General features: G+C 40.7%; 2 protein-coding genes across 2 annotated transcripts in view; both read left to right on the top strand.

Moving 5' to 3' along the window:
• The window catches only part of OSBPL1A (oxysterol binding protein-like 1A), a 110,505-nt gene that overhangs the window by 27,394 nt on the left and 64,402 nt on the right, over positions 1-18,709 (top strand). The window contains 1 exon segment of the mRNA NM_001133772.1: positions 4,847-5,009. The gene's annotated coding sequence lies outside the window, so the exon portion shown is untranslated.
• DKFZP469O0726 (protein) overlaps positions 1-18,709 on the top strand; it is a 224,864-nt gene that overhangs the window by 150,148 nt on the left and 56,007 nt on the right. The window contains 1 exon segment of the mRNA NM_001135369.1: positions 4,847-5,009. The gene's annotated coding sequence lies outside the window, so the exon portion shown is untranslated.

The raw sequence follows: 18,709 nt of genomic DNA, 5'->3' as shown, positions 1-18,709 counted from the left end.
ATTGATACATAATAGAAGTGAAGCCTTGTGCCTGGAATTACAAAGACATTAAGAGATTGCACAGAAGGCACTGTTTCTGTTACAACATTGTTTCTAAGCTTGCAACTAAGAATTTGGAAACAGTTCAAAAGTAAGGTGAATATTTTATGAAGTTGCACTTTGCATATCTTTTTTAGCAGTTCTACACCAATTTTTTAGTGCAGGATTTCCCCTAGGTGTTCTGAAATGTGGAGACTGTAGAGGATCTGGAATTACATCGTTTCAGTGATCCTTCTGACCAAAAAGTACTAATGGCACTTAAGCATGCTTTCAGATGTTTCTCTAAAGTAACAAGAAAACCCATTCCCAGTGCATTTTCTGTGATGTGTAGTTACTCTCTCATATACATCACTTACATGACAGGAGAAATTGCCATGGTGTGGCTATTTTGTAATAAGGTATCTTCAGTGCAGAAAATCCTGTTAGGCTTGAAACTAATAAAAGTACACTCAGATCAATTGAAAGATGAAAACAAAGTAAGAAATAGAATGTGGTTAGAGCCTCAGTCTCTTCCTCTCCTGTTTCCAACCCCTTTTACTGTCTCTCAAGAACAAGTGAGAACAGATGTGAATGCGGTAGCAGCTAAGTGATGCTTATTTTAGGTGGGTAACGGGTAGATTGCATTTTGAATAAGATTTTTTTGAGGGGACTGGATATTTATGGGCCTCTATCATTTATCTTGCTACTTTGCTGAAATCTAGATGAATTTAGGTATTAAAATGTATGTACTCGTTAAATAGGATACTTTAGTTAATTCGTATATTTAAAGATATGGTGTCAACAGCACATTTACATTTTGGTATTGGAAAAGCTAAAAAGGGGAAAGAGATGGGGTAGGCAGAGATGAAGAATTTGGATTTTCTTGCAGTGTTGATTTTAGAATCTACAAGTATAACAGTGCTGAGAGATCTTTTCAAAGAAAGGATCGTTTTGGACATTGCTTTATTTTGTAGTCCTTGTTTATTTTTTATTTTTTATGTTTTTGAGACAGAATCTCGCCTGTTGCTTAGGCTGGAGTGCAATGGCGTGATCTCAGCTCACTGCAACCTCCACCTCCGGGTTCAAGCGATTCTTCTGCCTCAGCCTTCTGTAGTTGAGATTACAGTCTCCTGCCACTGCACCCGGCTTATTTTGTATTTTCAGTAGAGACAGGGTTTCACTGTGTTGGCCAGGCTGGTCTCAAACTCCTGACTTCAAGTGATCTGCCTGCCTCATGTAGTCCTTGTTCATGTAATAGAGAAATGAATTGTTTAACCCATCTGATGGAGGTAGGACAGCTTTTTATTTTTGTTTTTTAAGTTGACTCTAGCCTTAGTATGCTTATTTCCTCTTCTGGAGATACAATTTAGATTATAGGAATATTCGCAAGCATTTTTCAGATTTTCTAAAAATTGTAATTACATGAGTAATTTGTTTTTCAGTTTTTCATGTCTCTTCTGATCTTGATTGCTTGCCATTTATTGCGATTTTTATTTCATTATCACAGCTGTAATAATAATAATCTGCCTGCTGTATTGATAAACACTAAAGTTCCTGAGGACTGGAACTTGGGTTTAACCTTGTTTCTGCTATGAACTTAACATTTCAGTAAAACTGTATTTTAAGCTATGTCTAGGACCTTAGAGTGTTGTACCTGATGTGCAACTGGCAGGAACTCAGGGCCCCAGAACAGAGAAGAGCCTTCATCCTTGAGGGCTGTGGGGAGGAGCATGGGAGAGGGAGTGTCAAGAGGTAAAAGGGTTAGATTTGGCAGTGAGTAATGCAGGATTTGTGAGAGGGGCCACAGTTCCCAAAACCTCGAGATGGAAAGTTTGACCTAGAGGAGGTTTTGGATGTCACTCCATCTAGTGCTTTTCTTTTCTTTCTTTTTTTTTTTTTCCAACTGAATCTTTTTTTTTTTAAATTATACTTAAAGTTCTGGGATATATATATATGCAGAACATGCAGGTTTGTTACATAGGTATACATGTGCCATGGTGGTTTGCTGCACCCATCAACCTGTCATCTGCATTAGGTATTTCTCCTAATGCTATCCCTCTCCTTGCCCCCCACCCCCCAACAGGCCCCAGGGTGTGATGTTCCCCTCCCTGTGTCCATATGTTCTGATTGTTCAACTCCCACGTAAGAGTGAGAACATGCAGTGTTTGGTTTTCTATTCCTGTGTTAGTTTGCTGAGAATGATGATTTCCAGCTTCATCCATGTCTCTGCAAAGGACATGAACTCATTCTTTTTTATGGCTGCATAGTATTCCATGGTGTATATGTGCCACATTTTCTTAATCCAGTCTATCATTGATGGGCATTTGGGTTGGTTCCACGTCTTTGCTATTGTGAATAGTGCTGCAATAAACATATGTGTGCATGTATCTTTATAGGGGGATGATTTATACTCCTTTAGGTATATACCCAGTAATGGGATTGCTGGGTCAGATGGTATTTCTGGTTCCAGATCCTTGAGGAATCGCCACACTGTCTTCCACAATGGTTGAACTAGTTTACACTCCCAACAACAGAGTAAAAGCGTTCCTATTTCTCCACATCCTCTCCAGCATCTGTTGTTTTCTGACTCTTTAATAATCGCCATTCTAACTGGCGTAAGATGGTATCTCATTGTGGTTTTGATTTGCATTTCTGTAATGACCAGTGATGATGAGCTTTTTTTCATGTTTGTTGGCAGCATAAATGCCTTCTTTTGAGAAGTGTCTCTTCATATCCTTTGCCCACCTTTTGATGGGGTTGTTTGTTTTTTTTCTTGTAAATTTGTTTAAGTTCCTTGTAGATTCTGGATATTAGCCCTTTGTCAGATGGATAGATTGCAAAAATTTTCTCCCGTTCTGTAGGTTGCCTGTTCACTCTGATGATGTTTCTTTTGCTGTGCAGAAGCTCTTTAGTTTAATTAGATCCCGTTTGTCAATTTTGACTTTTGTTGCCATTGCTTTTGGTGTTTTAATCATGAAGTCTTTGCCCATGCCTATGTCCTGAATGGTATTGCCTAGGTTTTCTTCTAGAGTTTTTATGGTTTTATGTCTTACATTTAAGTCTTTAATCCATCTTGAGTCAATTTTTGTATAAGGTGTAAGGAAGGGGTCCAGTTTCAGTTTTCTGCATGTGGCTAGCCAGTTTTCCCAACACTATTTATTAAATAGGGAATCTTTTCCCCATTGCTTGTTTTTGTCAGGTTTGTCAAATATCAGATGGTGGTAGATGTGTGATGTTATTTCTGAGGCCTCTGTTGTGTTCCATTGGTCTGTGTATCTGTTTTGGTACCACTACCATGTGTTTTTCAAACTGGTGGGATACTACCTGGGTTTGGGCCCTAGAGGGGACCTCTGGGAGGGGAGGGGAAAGTGAAAGGAGTGGGGCTTCTGCTTCATTCAGCGTCACCCAGTGCACAACTGCTTTCGAAAACATCTATTTTATATGTTGGGATTACAGTTGAGAAATAGGTTCTGCTGCTAAAGTAGAAAAAAAAGTAGTTTGAAGACCACTATGTTGAAGACTTCTGATTAGATTATTAGGTGATAGCAGAAACCTCTTATTTTATAGGAGAGGAAACTAACGAACAAGAGACTTCTGAGAAGACGCTGCTGCTACCTACCAGTGGATCCCTGCTTTTCTGCCTCCTGTCTGTCTATAGTGCACATTGGCTCCAGAAATCCAGCAAGATTAAGGAATAGTAGTGATTTCCAGACTACTGATATGAAAATAGGCAAAACTGTCCCTGTCAAATCCAGTACATGCTATTTTATAAGAATTAGGTGACTTGAATTCTAGAGGGTTTTGGTCAACCACAAAGGTTCAGATACTCCTGCATTAGATAGGAGGAATAGATTATAACTTCAAACAGTAAAAAAATCAAACCAGGCTTTGCCTTTTTTGATAATCTTTTGACTTTTTTAGTATACTAAGTTAAAGGTAAAATGTGGAGTTGAAACCAAAATATGGAATTGGAAAATGAAAAATAGGCCAGGCAGGTGGCTCATGCCTTTACAGGCTCCCAGCAATTTGGGAGGCTGAGGCGGGCAGATCACTTGAGGGGCTGAGTTCAAGACCGGCCTGGCCACCAACATGGTGAAACCACGTCTCTACTAAAAATACAAAAATTAGCCAGGTGTGGTGGTGCACACCTGTAATCCCAGCTACTCAGGAGGCAGAGGCACGAGAATAGCTTGAACCCAAGAGGCGGAGGTTGCAGAGTCGAGATCGCACCACTGCACTCCAGCTTAGGCGACAAAATGAGGCTCCGTCTCAAAATAAAAAAAAAGAGAAAAATGAAAAATAGAATGTTTATAGTCATTACGAGGCAACCTGTTTCCCTTCATTTGATATACCAACTATTACCAATTATTTTGGGAGTAAACTGAGGGATTATATTTTATGCTTTGATGTAGTTTGCTTTTTAATATTTAGAATTTTTTTAAAATTTTTGTTCCAAGACTTGCTGAAACTGTTTTTTTTAACTGCGTACTTAATGTTGAGAGAGAAATATTCTTTATGTTTAAAAAAAATTGTATGATTTCTGAATTGACTGATGTTCTTATACCAGGATCCTGATCATTTGAGCTGAATTTGTTTGCTAGTTCTTAATCTATTTTCATTAGCTATTTCATTGCCAGAAAAGGCCCCATGGGAAGAACAAAATTAGTTTAATAATTTTGCTCATTCATCCATGTGCATATGACACGACTGTTTTCATTTCTGATGTTGCAATTGAACTGGATCAAAAGCAATTAATTTTCACATCCTCTGAGTAAGTCTGTGTCTCCTGTCACTCTGAAGTCTTTTCTATGTATCTGTTTTCTTCTAGGTGAGGAATTTTAAATTGGAACAAGAGCAAGAAAAAAACAAAATCTTGTCAGAAGCACTGGAGACGCTGGCCACTGAACATCATGAATTAGAGCAGTCTCTGGTGAAAGGCTCTCCACCCGCCAGCATCCTTAGTGAGGACGAGTTCTATGATGCGCTGTCAGGTAACTCTGGGATCCTTCCCTCTGCATTGTTGGTGATTTAGAGTCCATCACCTAAATGAGCAATGTCCCCTTGAGTCCACCACCTTGGAGCAGCTGTCACCTAGAGTTTCCTGGAATAAACAGATAGTGATGTATCAGTATAGCTCCCCAGATTTTTTGTGTGTCATGTTATTAAGGCTGGTGTCTGAAAGTGTGGAATGAAATTCATCACAGTCTGCCTATACTGAAGATGTATTCTAGGCTAGGGTTAGAGTGCTGTTAAAACTGCCCACATTTGATTTGTCCTTTACTGGATGACCATTTCCTAGTGCCAGTCATTAGCACATATTGTAAGGAGAGACAGTTTCTGTCTTCAAAGAGGTCTTTATATAAAGAATACAGGTAACCAAGCACAAGTGCTTGGTGATAGCACAGTATGCTAAGTGCACAGTAGAGGTGAGACCACCCTGTGTCTGGAGCAGAGAAGAGGAGGTGTTTAACTTTGCCTCAGAAACACACGCTAAAGGGCGGCATAGCATTTCTGCAAGGAGCATGGACTCCAGAGCTTCTGTCACTAGCCAGCTGTGTGACCTGGGGCATGTTCCATTACCTCTCTGTTCATAGTTTCCGCATATTTAAAATGGGATAATTATAGTGTCCATTTCAATAGGTCGTGTGATGACTAAATGAGTTTCTCTGTTTAGATAGTGGTTAGAACAGTGCCTGGTGATACTCAGTGCTAAAAAATGGGGAATGCACGTGGAGATTCGAGGATGAGAGGAGGTACTGCTAAGTAGTTTTGACCTTTTTGGAATTTACTTTCACATTTTCTGAGGCAGGTGTGGGTGGGAGAAGGGAAAGGAACATGGAAGGGGGTGGTTGGAGATCAGTGGGACTGAGAAAAATTAATTGTTGTATGGGAGAAAATGAAATGCATATATAATAGGTGAGCAAATACAGTTACTGAGTTTCACAGCACTTGATCACAGATGCAAGAAATCTTGGTGTATTGGAAGTGAAGGATCAAATTCATAACAGGACAGGAAAGAGAGGAAGCATGGTGAGAGGTAGGAGAGATGAGAACTGAAGATTAGGTTAAGGAAGTTAAAGAAAATGGTATGATAATACAGGACGTGGAAAATGATGTTGGTAGAATGTAGATTGATGGGGAAGTGATTAATTGATTAAGACAAATAGGAACATTATTAATAGAGGTTTGATAGAAGTAAAAGAAAGGGAAGAAGTAATTTTCATAGCCAGATTTGGGAACAATTGGACAAATAAGATTATAACGATGATGGATTGTCAATTAAATACAGGATTTGTGAACAGAGTGACTCGTGTTGGGAAGAGAAGGTAGGATTTGAGATCAATGGAATGAGTGACAAGGCAAGGGAAGTATTTAGCCTTTCTGAGGGAGATCGGAGGGAGAATGAGTGACACTTAAGACTGCTGACATTTATTACACATCCACCCTGTGCCAGGTCCAGTGGTGCTTCTTCTATGGGGAGCATCCAAAAAGGAAAATTGCAAGAGGGATGCTAGGTCTAAATGCATAGAGCTTGGAATATAAAAGAGCCCAGATACTTCAGTTGCTCATCTTATATATTCTTTTTTAAAAATAAAACTTTATGGCCAGGCATGGTGGCTGAGCACCTGTAATCCTAGCACTTTGGGAGGCCAAGGCAGGAGGATGTCTTGAGCCCAGAAGTTCGAGACCAGCCTGGGCAACATGGTGAAACCCCATCTCTACTAAAAATACAAAAATTAGCCAGGCGTGGTGGTGCATGCCTGTAATCCCAGCTACTCAGAAGGCTGAGGTGGGAGGATTGCTTAAGCCCAGCAAGTAGAGGTTGCAGTGAGCTGTAATCGTGCCATTGTACTCCAGCCTGGGGCCGACAGAATGAGACCCTGTCTCAAACAAAAAAAAACTTTAAAAAATTTTATTTAAGAACCCCATATTTGTTCTAAATAATTCAATATAAAAGTACGTGAGAACCCAGTGAAATTCTCTTCACCTGTTATCCCAGTTAATCATGCACTCCTCCTCCTCAGAGGTTCTGATTAACAGCCGGATATACTCTCTTACAGACCTTTTTTGAGCATCACATATATATGGGCTTGTGTATGTATATAGATTTTTTTTTTTTAAGTCATGAATGGAAGGAGCAGTGTAATTGCCCTGGACTTGCTTTTTCCTGACAACTTGTCTTAGAAATCTTTACTGTCAGTGTTACAAGCTCTAGCTCACTCTTTTTCAAGGTTGCATGAAAGTCCATGATATAATTATGTCACAGTTTCCTTAATCCTTCTCTTCTTGATAGACATCTAGCAGCCACTATCTTTCTGTTTCTCAGTAATATTTTAATAGTCATCTCCTCCGGGAGGAAGAGAGAAAAAGAACCATAGTCCCTAGATCAGGATTGGCAAATACATTTCATCTCAAGTGCCAGTTCAGATTGTTTTGCAGTATCTGCTGCTTTGTGGATTGCTGTGTTGAGAAGGATCCTGAGGCTCAGTCCAAATGCCTGGGCTCATCAGCACATCCTACCATGGCTATAGGAAATGGAACAGGGGTCAGGTGCCAAGCATTTTCTCCTCCTTGCCTTGAATAGCACACATGAGTTTTGTTACACTTGCATGAACACAGTAGCCCTTCTGTGGCTACTCCTATTTCCTACTAAAAATCTTGGAATAATTTGGCACAGTGTAGAAACTGCATTAAAATGAAGAGTCAGATGCCCTGTCAAGTGCTGACTTGCTGTTTGACCTAGCCACCCAATTCACTGAAATCATCAAAGCCATCATATGGGATGACTTTATCTTTCCGCTGTAGTCTCTACACACCAGCCTCCATCCCCATTTCCTCCTTCACTCTATTACAAGAGAACAAATGGTCCCCCTCATTAAGGCCATCTCTTCCTCATTTGTTCTGGTACTCGTCTCCTTGTGACTTCTCAAGGAGACTTTTGTTTAGTTATTGCTTCCTTCACCTATACTTGCAATATTGTATAACTAAATACTAACTTGAAATTCCTGTACTAGTCTGCTATTGCTACTACAATAGATCACCACAAACTTAGTGGCTTAGTAGACAGTGCAGATATATCCTGTTACAGTTGGTGGTCAGAAGTTCCAACATCAAGGTGTCCGCAGGGCTGTGTTTCTTCTAAAGGCTCTAGAAGAGACTGTTGCCTTGCCTTTTCTAGCTTCTAGGGACCTGCCTGCATTCCCTGGCTCAAGGCCCCATCCTCCATCTGGAAGTCTCTCTCTGACTGCCTGTGACTCTGGCCTTGCTCCTTCCCTTTTATAAAGACCTATGGCATTACATTGGACCTACTCAGATGATCCAGTATAATCTCCCCATCTCAATATATGTAACTTAATCATATCTGCAAAGTCCCTTTTATTAAAGAAAGGTAACATATTCACAGGTTCCAGAGATTAGGACATGGACGTCTTGGGGAAGCCCTTGTCCTGACTGCCACAGTCCCCAAATTTATATCTCCAGCCTTGATCTCTTGCTAGAGACTTACATATTCAGCTGTCGGCTTTATGTATAAAAAACGAATGCTTGCTCTTCCAGATCCTATTTCTCCTGGAGTTGGCCTCATTTTTGTAAATGGCACCTCTTTCATCTCCTAAAGCCAGAAACTAGGAGTGATTCGTGACATTCCTGTGAGACATAGAATCAAGGCCTGGCCATTCTGCCTTCAAATCATACCTTGAATTCATCTATGTTTTACTAATGGAGGGTAGCAGTTAAAAGTATAGGTACTTAAGCTGAAGGCTCTTGCTTAGTCAAAGCTCTACCAATTCCCCTACTCTTGGGAAAGTTACTTCACTTTCCTATGCCTCATTTCTTCATCTGCAAATGGGTCGTAGGATCATTGCAAAGAATTAACTAATACTTATTTGTAGTGTACTTAAAACAATGCCAGGCACACTAAGGGGCTGGCAGATATTAGTTCTCATTATGGTGACCCGCACTGCACCTACTTTCCTCTAGCCTCTTAACTGATCTTGGTGCTTCCAGCCTTGGTCTCTTAACTGATCTTGGTGCTTCCAGCCTTGGCCTGCTGAAGTTCATCCTGTACACACCATCCATAGTGATCCTTTGTTGACGATCACATCATCGCATTCCCTCACCTAGAATTTTTCAGTGGTTTCTCATTGCACTTAAAATGAAACTCAGATGCCGTCATGGACCTCCAAGGCTCTCGACATGATCCAGACCCTACTGCCTCTTCACACTCATCTTGTCCCCTTGTTCCCCCCACTTACTGCACCAGTGCCTCCTCCAGGCCTCAGATGCAGTAGTGATGTCAGGCAGTTGGATGCACAGTTAGAAAAGAGCAATGAAAAGTATACAAACCTCCACTTCATTTGAAGCTTAATTTTAACCCCTAAATCATGACGATAGATGAAATCAAGCCTATCCTGATATTGAGAAGGTATGAAAAAAAAAATATTTTTCAACTTACTTTTCTTAAAAGATTTAAAAAATAATTTCACTAAATGTTTAATCCTTTAAAAAGTTAACTCATGTTACTTTAAAATAAAGGGATAACTTCATTAGATCTAAAGTCCATGTGGTTTCCTGTTTCCCTTTATCATATCCCTTTAAGCTTTTTCAGATAAGCAAGATCAATGGAAATCTACTCATACGGTGGGTGAAGCAAGCCTTGGTGCAGAGCCAACAGTGTAGAAGAATTTTTCCAGCCCCCTGGCATCCCCCCTGGGATCGCTTGAGAAAATTATTTTTCCAGTAAGCTCAGTGACGAAACGTTTCATAAAACTCCATAAAGCACACAGATTTTTTTCCCACAATTTGATTAAATTCCATTGTGTAAACTTATGTAAAAGGAGATAAATTTAATGAAGCGTCACATTTTGTCCTCATTGTGTGTGTGGGTGTGGGAGTGGGTGTGTTTAAGGAATGAAATGGTTATGTCAAGTGAAATTTCGGATATAGCTGTAAGGGAGCACTTCCTGGGAAAAGGGCTAGACCTTTACACGCATTGAAGCAAAAAGATTTCATGAGAAACCACTGTGGATAAAGTATTCTGCAAATAAGCTTATAGAAATGCTTTATAGAAGAAGAAAGTGGTTCTTCGTATATCTTTCTACCCTATCAGTGTTGCTTTTTCTTTTTGCTACTTTGCCTACCAAGGCTCTCAAATATCTCTTCTCCTGGGTAGCCTTTCCTGACTCCTCCAGGCAGAATTAGTTTCTTCTTTTGTGTTTCCTTCAGTTTACACCTCTTTTATAGCCTCCTTGTGTTTTGTCTGTACGATAATAGGACCCCGCAGAGGCTCACACCTGTAATTCCAGCACTTTGGGAGGCCAAGGCGAGTGGATCACTTGAGGCCAAGAGTTCAAGACCAGCCTGGCCAACATTGTGAAACCCTTTCTCTACTAAAAATACTAAAGACTTTATCCGGGCATGGTGGCACATGCTTATAATCCCAGCTACATGGGAGGCTGAGGCAGGAGAATATCTTGAACCTGGGAGGCAGAGGTTGCAGTGAGCCGAGATCGCACCATTGCACTCCATCCTGGGCAACAGAGTGAGACTCTGTCTCAAAGAAAGAAAGAAAAAGATAATAGGGACCATATCTGTTTACATCCCTGAAGTACGTAGCACAGAATCAGAGTTCTCTAAATGCTTGTCGAATGCAGGTTGTTGAAGAAATGTCATTGATGTTTCTATCCTCCCTAAAAATATATTGGTATTCAATAATAAGCCTAAGATAATCAGGAATGCATGATGATTTTATGCATCTGTATTCACCACTTTGGATTCTGTAGGGGAGAGTAGGGATGGGTAGCAAAGGAGGAAGGAGGGATGAGATAGTATTGATATTAGAAAATGACATTTGTTCCCAAGGGGCTTACAATAAAGTTGGAGATAGGATACTTGCTACCAGGGAGGGAGCAGATGAAAATTAGTTAAAGGAAAGAAAACTAAAGGTACATGACTTTAGGAATCTCTCATAATCTTCTAAGGAGTTGTTTTTGAAACACTTATTACTGGTTAAATAACTAATTTCATGGTGGTGGTTCTTTAGTAACTAGTCTGAGAGCAGTTTCACGGAAAATTCCTGCTCTTTGAATATTGTAGGTTCAGAACGCATTATTTTTCTTACTGTGTGTTCATTCTCCTTTTGAGAAACATGTTGAGATCAGTTGCTCTAGAAAGGCTTTCTTGCTAAGCTTTCCCCTTAATGCTATTTTGGTTGAAATGTGCATGAATAATGCATAAAATCCAATAGTGTAGATGGGCAAAACCAATAGATAGTTATATCATGAAATTGAAACCAGTTTTAGCATTTCTTAGCAGATGTAAGAGTACATCTTTTAAATCTTGAACACTTGGAGGGCACCAGCCATATCTCATTCATCTTTCCAAACTGCTTCAACAACTGGCACTTTACCTGATGTGTGGTAGGTACTTAGTAAATGTTGACTTATTACATTGAAGTCACATGAAAATACTTTGTTTTCTAACTATGGATTATTCTGCAACTGGCCTTTGGGTTCTAGAATTGTTTTCTTTGTAGAGTTAATGCATAATGTGACCTTCCTAAAAATAATGTTGAGAAACAAGACAAACTGGGAAGCTCTGGATTTGGCAGCCCCAAATAGATCCACGTAAGATTTCCAGTAGCCCACACACTATGCTTTGTATAACTCCTCATCTTCAATTACATGTGCAGATGTTACAAGTTGTAGAAAACAGTAGTAGATTTAGTTGCTTGGGGATGAGTCAGTACTTTTAAGAAACTCTGTCACAAGCAATACCCTACCATTTGGCTAATTTTGACCTTGGACATCATTCAGAGAGGATCTGTCTAGAATGTCTCCGACTCTTGTTGCTTGCTGCCAAGAATCTGTTTCAAGCTTTTGTCACTTCCTTAGTAAATTATTGTAGCAGTCTCTTGGCAGCCCCCTCTGGACTCATCCTGGTTTTCAGTTTATGATTCACTTTAGAAGTGTTAGGTTGTGTTTACTTTCTTTGTGTTCTTCGTATTTACTGTGCTATTTCTGAGTTTATGCAATTGTACCTCAAGGCTAAATAAAAATTTGGCACTGATATTTTAAGGTGTACCTTGGGTTGCTTTGGACATTTTCAGAACATGCCTGGTACGTGGGAAACCGTAAACAATAAAGGTATTAAATTAAGCATGTGTGTGTTTCCTGGCTGTTTTCTGTTACCTTCAGTAACAGGAGGAAGGGTGACTTGGACGTTATCCACAGTTCTTCCCCATCTTGCTGCTTTGTGTACTATTTGTTCTCAGGCTGGTTTCCAAAGGTCAGGATAAAAAAGTGCTTATCAGGATAACTTACAAGAATTGTTGGCATGTTTATATTGTGAACTTTATGGCCTCTTCTTTCAGCCTTTTAATAGTAGGAAAAATTAACAAATCAACTCTTGGAAAGTTCTCTCACTCAATTAAAAAAAGGAGCATAGCAGTCAGAATCTTCTTAATTCTAGAGTAAAGTTAAAGTCACCATAACCCGGTGATAGCCATTGATTGGCTTCCATGCTATTTTGATGAGAAAGGAGACTGTGTTCAATCTGAATGTGTTTCAAATAATTCTGAGTTCTAACATGGACAGAACTTTAAAGATCTGAGAGCAGGTGCAGTGGCTTATACCTGTAATCCTAGCACTTTGAGAGGCCAAAATGGGTGGATCACTTGAGGTCCGGAGTTCAAGACCAGCCTGGCCAACACGGTGAAACCCCGTCTGTACTAAAATACAAAAATGCTGGGTGTAGTGGTGGGCGCCTGTAATCCCAGCTACTAGGGAGGCTGAGGCAGGAGAATTGCTTGAATCCAGGAGGCGGAGGTTACAGTGAACTGAGATCACGCCACTGCACTCCAGACTGGGCGCCAGAGCAAGAGTCTGTTTCAAAACAAACAAACAAAAAGAACTTTAAAGATCTGGGCCATTGTAGACCTATCACATTAAAGCAAACTTTGTGGGATTTTACATTTTAATTCTATTAATACTGCTGTTTTAATTGAGGAACTAATCAGGTAAAGATTCTGTCCACCTTCAATGCTTCTGTAAACTAGAGCATTTTATCTTGTAAAATATATGTTTTTCAAAGTGTTATTCTGACACTTCTTAACATTTTTGAGAGACAGGGTCTTGCACTGTTGCCCAGTCTCAAACTCCTGGGCTCAAGTGATCCTCCACCTCAGCCTGCCGAGCAGCTGTGACTACAGGTGCACACCACTGCACGTGGCTTGATGGTTTCCCTATAAAATATAATCATCGACTGAGTCACCTGAATCCTTTTGGAACTAGATGGGAGTAAACACACCCACAAATAAGTGCTTATCAAGAGTATTCCATTTCCCGTCATTACTCAGGGCTGCACAGATTTTCCTAAGTGCTCATCAAAAGTTCAGTAAATAATGTAGGGCTATTTCATAAATCTTTTATGCTGTTTTTCAGGGGTCAGAAGTGTCCTAAAATTTTTGAGTGGTTTTGCCTGTTATAGAAACGTATATGTTTGTTAAGGGGAAAATGGAGTGGGAAATAAAAAGAATAACGACAGGCTGCCATTGTCTGAAATCTAGCTATGTATATTGTAAAAATACCTTCCTTCTGCTGCATTAAAAAAAATATGGCTCTAGAAAAATCAACCAGTTTTCCTGGCAATGAGGTGTAAGAGTTAACCAGACCAGAATATAGTCCATGCATGCAACATGATAGCTAGCTCATTGGCTTTTAGGGACAGATTTTTGTATGTTTGCCTGGTTTTTGTTTGTTTGTTGTTGTTTTTATTGTGGTAAAATATACATAACATAAACTTTCCAACGTGACCCTTTTTGAGTGTACAATGCAGTGGGATTAAGAACATTTACTTTCCTGTGCAACCATCACCACCATCTCTCTCCAGAACTTTTTTGTCATCCCAAACTGAAACTCCATCCCTGTTAATTACCAACTCCTCATTCCTCCCTCCTCCCTCCCCTTGTTTGTCCTGAAAGCCCGAGTGTCATGGCCTCACCCTACTGCAAGAGAGCACTGCAACCAGCACATGGGAGGCAGGATGCACCTCTTCCCATTACTTCGTGCTTTCTACTAAGGCATTAATATATTGCCCACTAACATTTTGATATTTATATGTGGGGGAACATCAAAGAACCCAGAATTTTAAGATTGAATTATCGGTGGGGCATGGTGGCCCATGCCTGTAATCCCAGCACTTTGGGAGGCCGAGGTGGGTGGATCACCTGACGTCAGGAGTTCAAGACCAGCCTGGGCAACATGGTGAAACCTGTCACTACTAAAAATACAAACATTAGCCGGGCATGGTGGCGCGTGCTTATAGTTCCAGGTACTTGGGAGGCTGGGGCACGAGAATCGCTTGCGTGGGGGAGGCAGACGGTTGCAGTGAGCCGAGATTGTGTCACCGCACTCCAGCCTGGGTGACAGAGCGAGGCTTAGTCTCAAAAAAAAGCCAAAAAAAAAAAAAAAAAAGATTGAATTATCACTTCATAGATACCAAGATGTAACACTGATTTGTTTTACAGGGAGACTTGAAAATAACTTCTATGGATAGGCTTTGACTTTCATCAGCAACCTCCACAGTGGCTATGCCCTCTTTGGTATTGAGTTAAACATGTTTAAACTTAAATATCTGTAGAACTGTGAGTCTCCACGTGAAACAATGCTGTGCTAGTGATAGACTGGTGTGACCAAGGCTTTGAAGGTATAATCTCTCAAGAATGGTTCTCTGTTACTGACAGAGTAAGCCCAAACTATTTCACACTGTATACATTCCACATCTCTCTATTCATTGCACTAGAAATCACTGAGCTTTGGCTTTTAAGCAACTAGTTTTTATTTCACAGGCACTGTAAATCATGTAATTGATGTTTACTTCTTTGCCTTTGAAACTAGAAAGCTCAGAGTTTATGATTTCTCTCTAGTGAGTATACAGAACCTCATGACATGTATCAGGAGACTACCTCATCCCTAGCTTCATTTTATATTTCTTCCCACTACCTGCCTTTTTTTTTTTTTTTTTTTTTTTGAGACAGAGTCTCGCTGTCTCACCCAGGCTGGAGTACAGTGGTTCATTCTTAGCTCACTGCAACCTCCACCTCCTGGGTTCAAGCAGTTCTTCCTGCCTCAGCCTTCCAAGTAACTGGGATTGCAGGTGAGTGCCACTACGCCTGGCTAATTTTTGTATTTTTGGTAGAGATAGGGTTTCTTCATGTTGGCCAGTCTGGTCTTGAACTCCTGACCTCAAGTGATACACCCGCCTCAGCCTCCCCAAGTGCTAGGATTACAGATGTGAGCCACCGTGCCCGGCCTGCGTTTGCTTTTTATTTATCCTATGTAGTCAGCTTTAAGACTGACTCACAGTCTCATGTCTGCCCGTTCTGTGCCTTCCACTGCCATCTCACTGCACACTGCATTCCTCGCTGTGTTGGCCATGGTGTTCTTATTGCTTGGGACAGCTCCTGTATTGTAACTGTCCTCATCCCCACTCTTACTCCTTGTCAGCGAATGCAGCTCAATCATCAGCCACAGTTCTTTCCTGATACAACGTTCTCCACTCTGTAAAGTTGACTGATGCCTCCTTTGTGGCCCGCTGCCCCCATTCAGACTCCTATGATCACCTAGAGAAATCTACTGAACTCGTTTGTTCACAAAACACTTCCCCGCTGCTGGGCCACACGCAGGGACCAGATCTTATGCTTCCTTCACTTCACAGGCCTTGCAAGATACGAGGAAGGGAGGAATGAATTCAGCAGCATCAGATGTGGTGAATGAGTCAAAATAAGAATTGAAAAATGACCATTGGACTTTGCAATGTGGAAGTAATTAGTGACCTTTCTCAGAGCCCTTTAGGGGAAGGGTGGGGATAGCCTGACTATATTATAGCAAGAGGTTTGAGAGCAAGGTATAGGGGAGGAGTAAGGAGGGGGGTGAGGGGAGGGGAAAAAAGAGGTGGAGGCACAGGGAGACAGGGAGAAGAGTGAGGACAAAGAGGGGGCGCAGAGGGAGTGAGTCAGGGGTTGCTAATCACAGAGGACAGGGTCTGCACTGTCATCTGATGGAGCATCCCTAGGGGTCAGCGCAGTGGTCCCATGCAGGGGTTCTCAGTGTGACTGATGAGTTTGTGGGTCGTAGATCTTAAGTCTATGTAGTCACTGAGTTGAAATCTTGTTCTGCGAAGTCTGTCTTTGCTTCATAGAAGCTCTTACTGTTTCTTGTTTAGTGTTTATGTCTGCTTTTGCTAAAAAAAATTCTTTTTAGATGGGCAAGTCCCTGCCTTGTGATTGATGTCTCTTAAATTGCAAACACACAATCCTGTGCATAAATGCTTGAGGTATTTTGCTTCATTGCTTTATGATTTTCATGACTTCTAAATCATAAACTAATACTGTCTTAAATAATACCAGTACAGACAAAATTATTTTGACTTTTTACGTTTTTTTTCTCAAGTGAAACAAACTTCAAAATGTTGGAGTGGAACCACACCCACCCCCGACCCCACCACCCCAAGACAGCTGTTATCACCCCTGATGCAGGTCTTGTTCCTGCCGCCTCCTGGAGCACCTCTCTCACCTCCACCCGAGCACCAATTCCACTGTTTCAAAATTTGCCATTGTGCCATCTCTCCTTTGCAGCCTTTCCTGACAACCCTGTGCCTACTCCAGAAAACTGACTGATCTCTTTCCACACACGCCCTAAACAAGCTTCTGTCATTGTATTGCTCCCATTTTTTCAGACATCTGCTTGCCTGAACCAGATTGGCCTTTCTTCAATGCAGAGAAATTATTTCTTTGCTTGTATTTTAGAGTTGCAAAGCATTATCCTGTTTTTTTTTGTCTTAGCATTATGTATGTTAAAAACAATCTTTTATTTCATTAAGTTGTTCTTGTAAACATAATGTTAATAACTTATTTCATCTGACAGGCAACTGTCCCCCTCTTATTGACTATTTAGGTTGTTTTTAATTTTTTTTTCAATGATAGTTTGTTTCCTTCTGCCAAAATTGACAAGGAAAAATAAATGTCTTTTTAAATGTATTATTAAAATATCCATTTCTGGCCAGGCGCAGTGGCTCATGCCTGTAATCCCACCACTTTGGGAGGCTGAAGTGGGCAGATCACCTGAGGTTAGGAGTCTGAGACCAGCCTGGCCAACATGGTGAAACCCCATCTTTACTAAAAATACAAGAAATTAGCTGAGCATGGTGGCGCACACCTGTAGTCCCAGCTACTCAGGAGGTTGAAGCAGGAGAATTGCTTGAACTTGGGAGGCAGAGGTTGCAGTGAGCCGAGATTGCACCACTGCACTCCAGCCTGGGCGACAGAGTGAGACTCCATCTCAAAAAAAAAAAAAAAAAAAAAAATCTGTTTCTTTGTTATAAGGTATAGGACAGAACAAAACTATATTTTCAGAAATTTTACTAAAGTTATATTTACAGAAAACAAAACTTTCCCAACATTAAAAGCCTTTCTGCAAGTAACTTAGATCATTTATAGGGTCCAGCGTTGAGAGCTGAAGGTGCATTATCTAACCTGCACTTGGGCTGGTCCAACCGTCGTTCTCCTGAGTCAGCCTAATGTGGTAACAGTAAGGTTCTGTGATTTTTGCTAAATTATGCAATGCAGTAGTGGAGAAAGAAAGTGCTAAAACATTGTTATTTCCTGACCAGTTTAGCTATAATACAAATTTAGCAGATTGTTGATAAATTTATTGAAATAGGAAGTTTGCTGGAATGTGTATCAGAGCCTTTCCTAGAGCTGAGGATGAGAGAATGGCTTGTCCTCTGCTGAAGATGGGAAGTTGGAGGTCATCGTGAATTTCCATTTTAATAGAAAACTCAGGCGCCATTTAAAGTTTGATGGAGACTGAGTGACTGCTGTTTTGAGCCAAAATACATAAAACATTAAACAAGGAGTCAGAAAACCTGGGTTCAAATCCTGTCTTGCCCACTCATAAGCCATGAGAGACCATTAGCATGCTTGTTAATAACCGCATTGTCCTACCTCGCCTCCACTAAAGCATCCTTGTGATGCTGAAAAGAGATGAAGAATGTGAAAGTGCCTGAAAACTCTACCGTCATGTACAAAAATGCGTTGTCTTCTTCCCAAACTGGCAGATGGCACCACTCTGAATATATAGCCAATTGGAAATGTGACTTTTCCATCCTAAGAATGCCTGCCTGACAGTTACTATAGGGATGCTTCGGGCTTTTGTCCTTGAGAATTTAAATATTATCATCCTGGAAAAAGTATTTTATTTATTTTTGTATAGAGACAGGGTCTCACTCTGCCCAGGCTGGAGGGCAGTGGTGTGATCATAGCTCACTGCAGTCTGTCGACTCCTGTCCTCAAGCGATCTTCCTGCCTCAGCCTCCGCAGTAGCTGGGACTACAGGTGCACACCACCATACCTGGCTGTTTTTTTTTTTGTTTTGAAACTTTTTGTAGAGATGAGGTCTTGAACTCCTGTCCTCAATCAGTCTTCCCACCCCAGCCTCCCATAGTACTGGGATTACAGGTGTGAGCCACTGACCTGACCTTTTTAAAGTATTTTAAAATTACTTTGCTTTTATGTCTATAGTATTGGATGTAATTTAAACTTCTCATAAGGACAGCTAGCTACTATAGCTTTTTCATTATACATGAGTTTTAAAAATTAAAATTGTTTTGGAAGTTATACTTAAGATGCTTTGTG

Source organism: Pongo abelii, chromosome 17, assembly GCF_028885655.2.
Source record: "Pongo abelii isolate AG06213 chromosome 17, NHGRI_mPonAbe1-v2.0_pri, whole genome shotgun sequence".
In the NCBI taxonomy this organism is placed as follows: Eukaryota; Metazoa; Chordata; class Mammalia; order Primates; family Hominidae; genus Pongo; species Pongo abelii.
The sequence above is the reverse complement of the archived record's forward strand: the minus strand, read 5'-3'. Positions and strand labels throughout refer to the sequence as shown.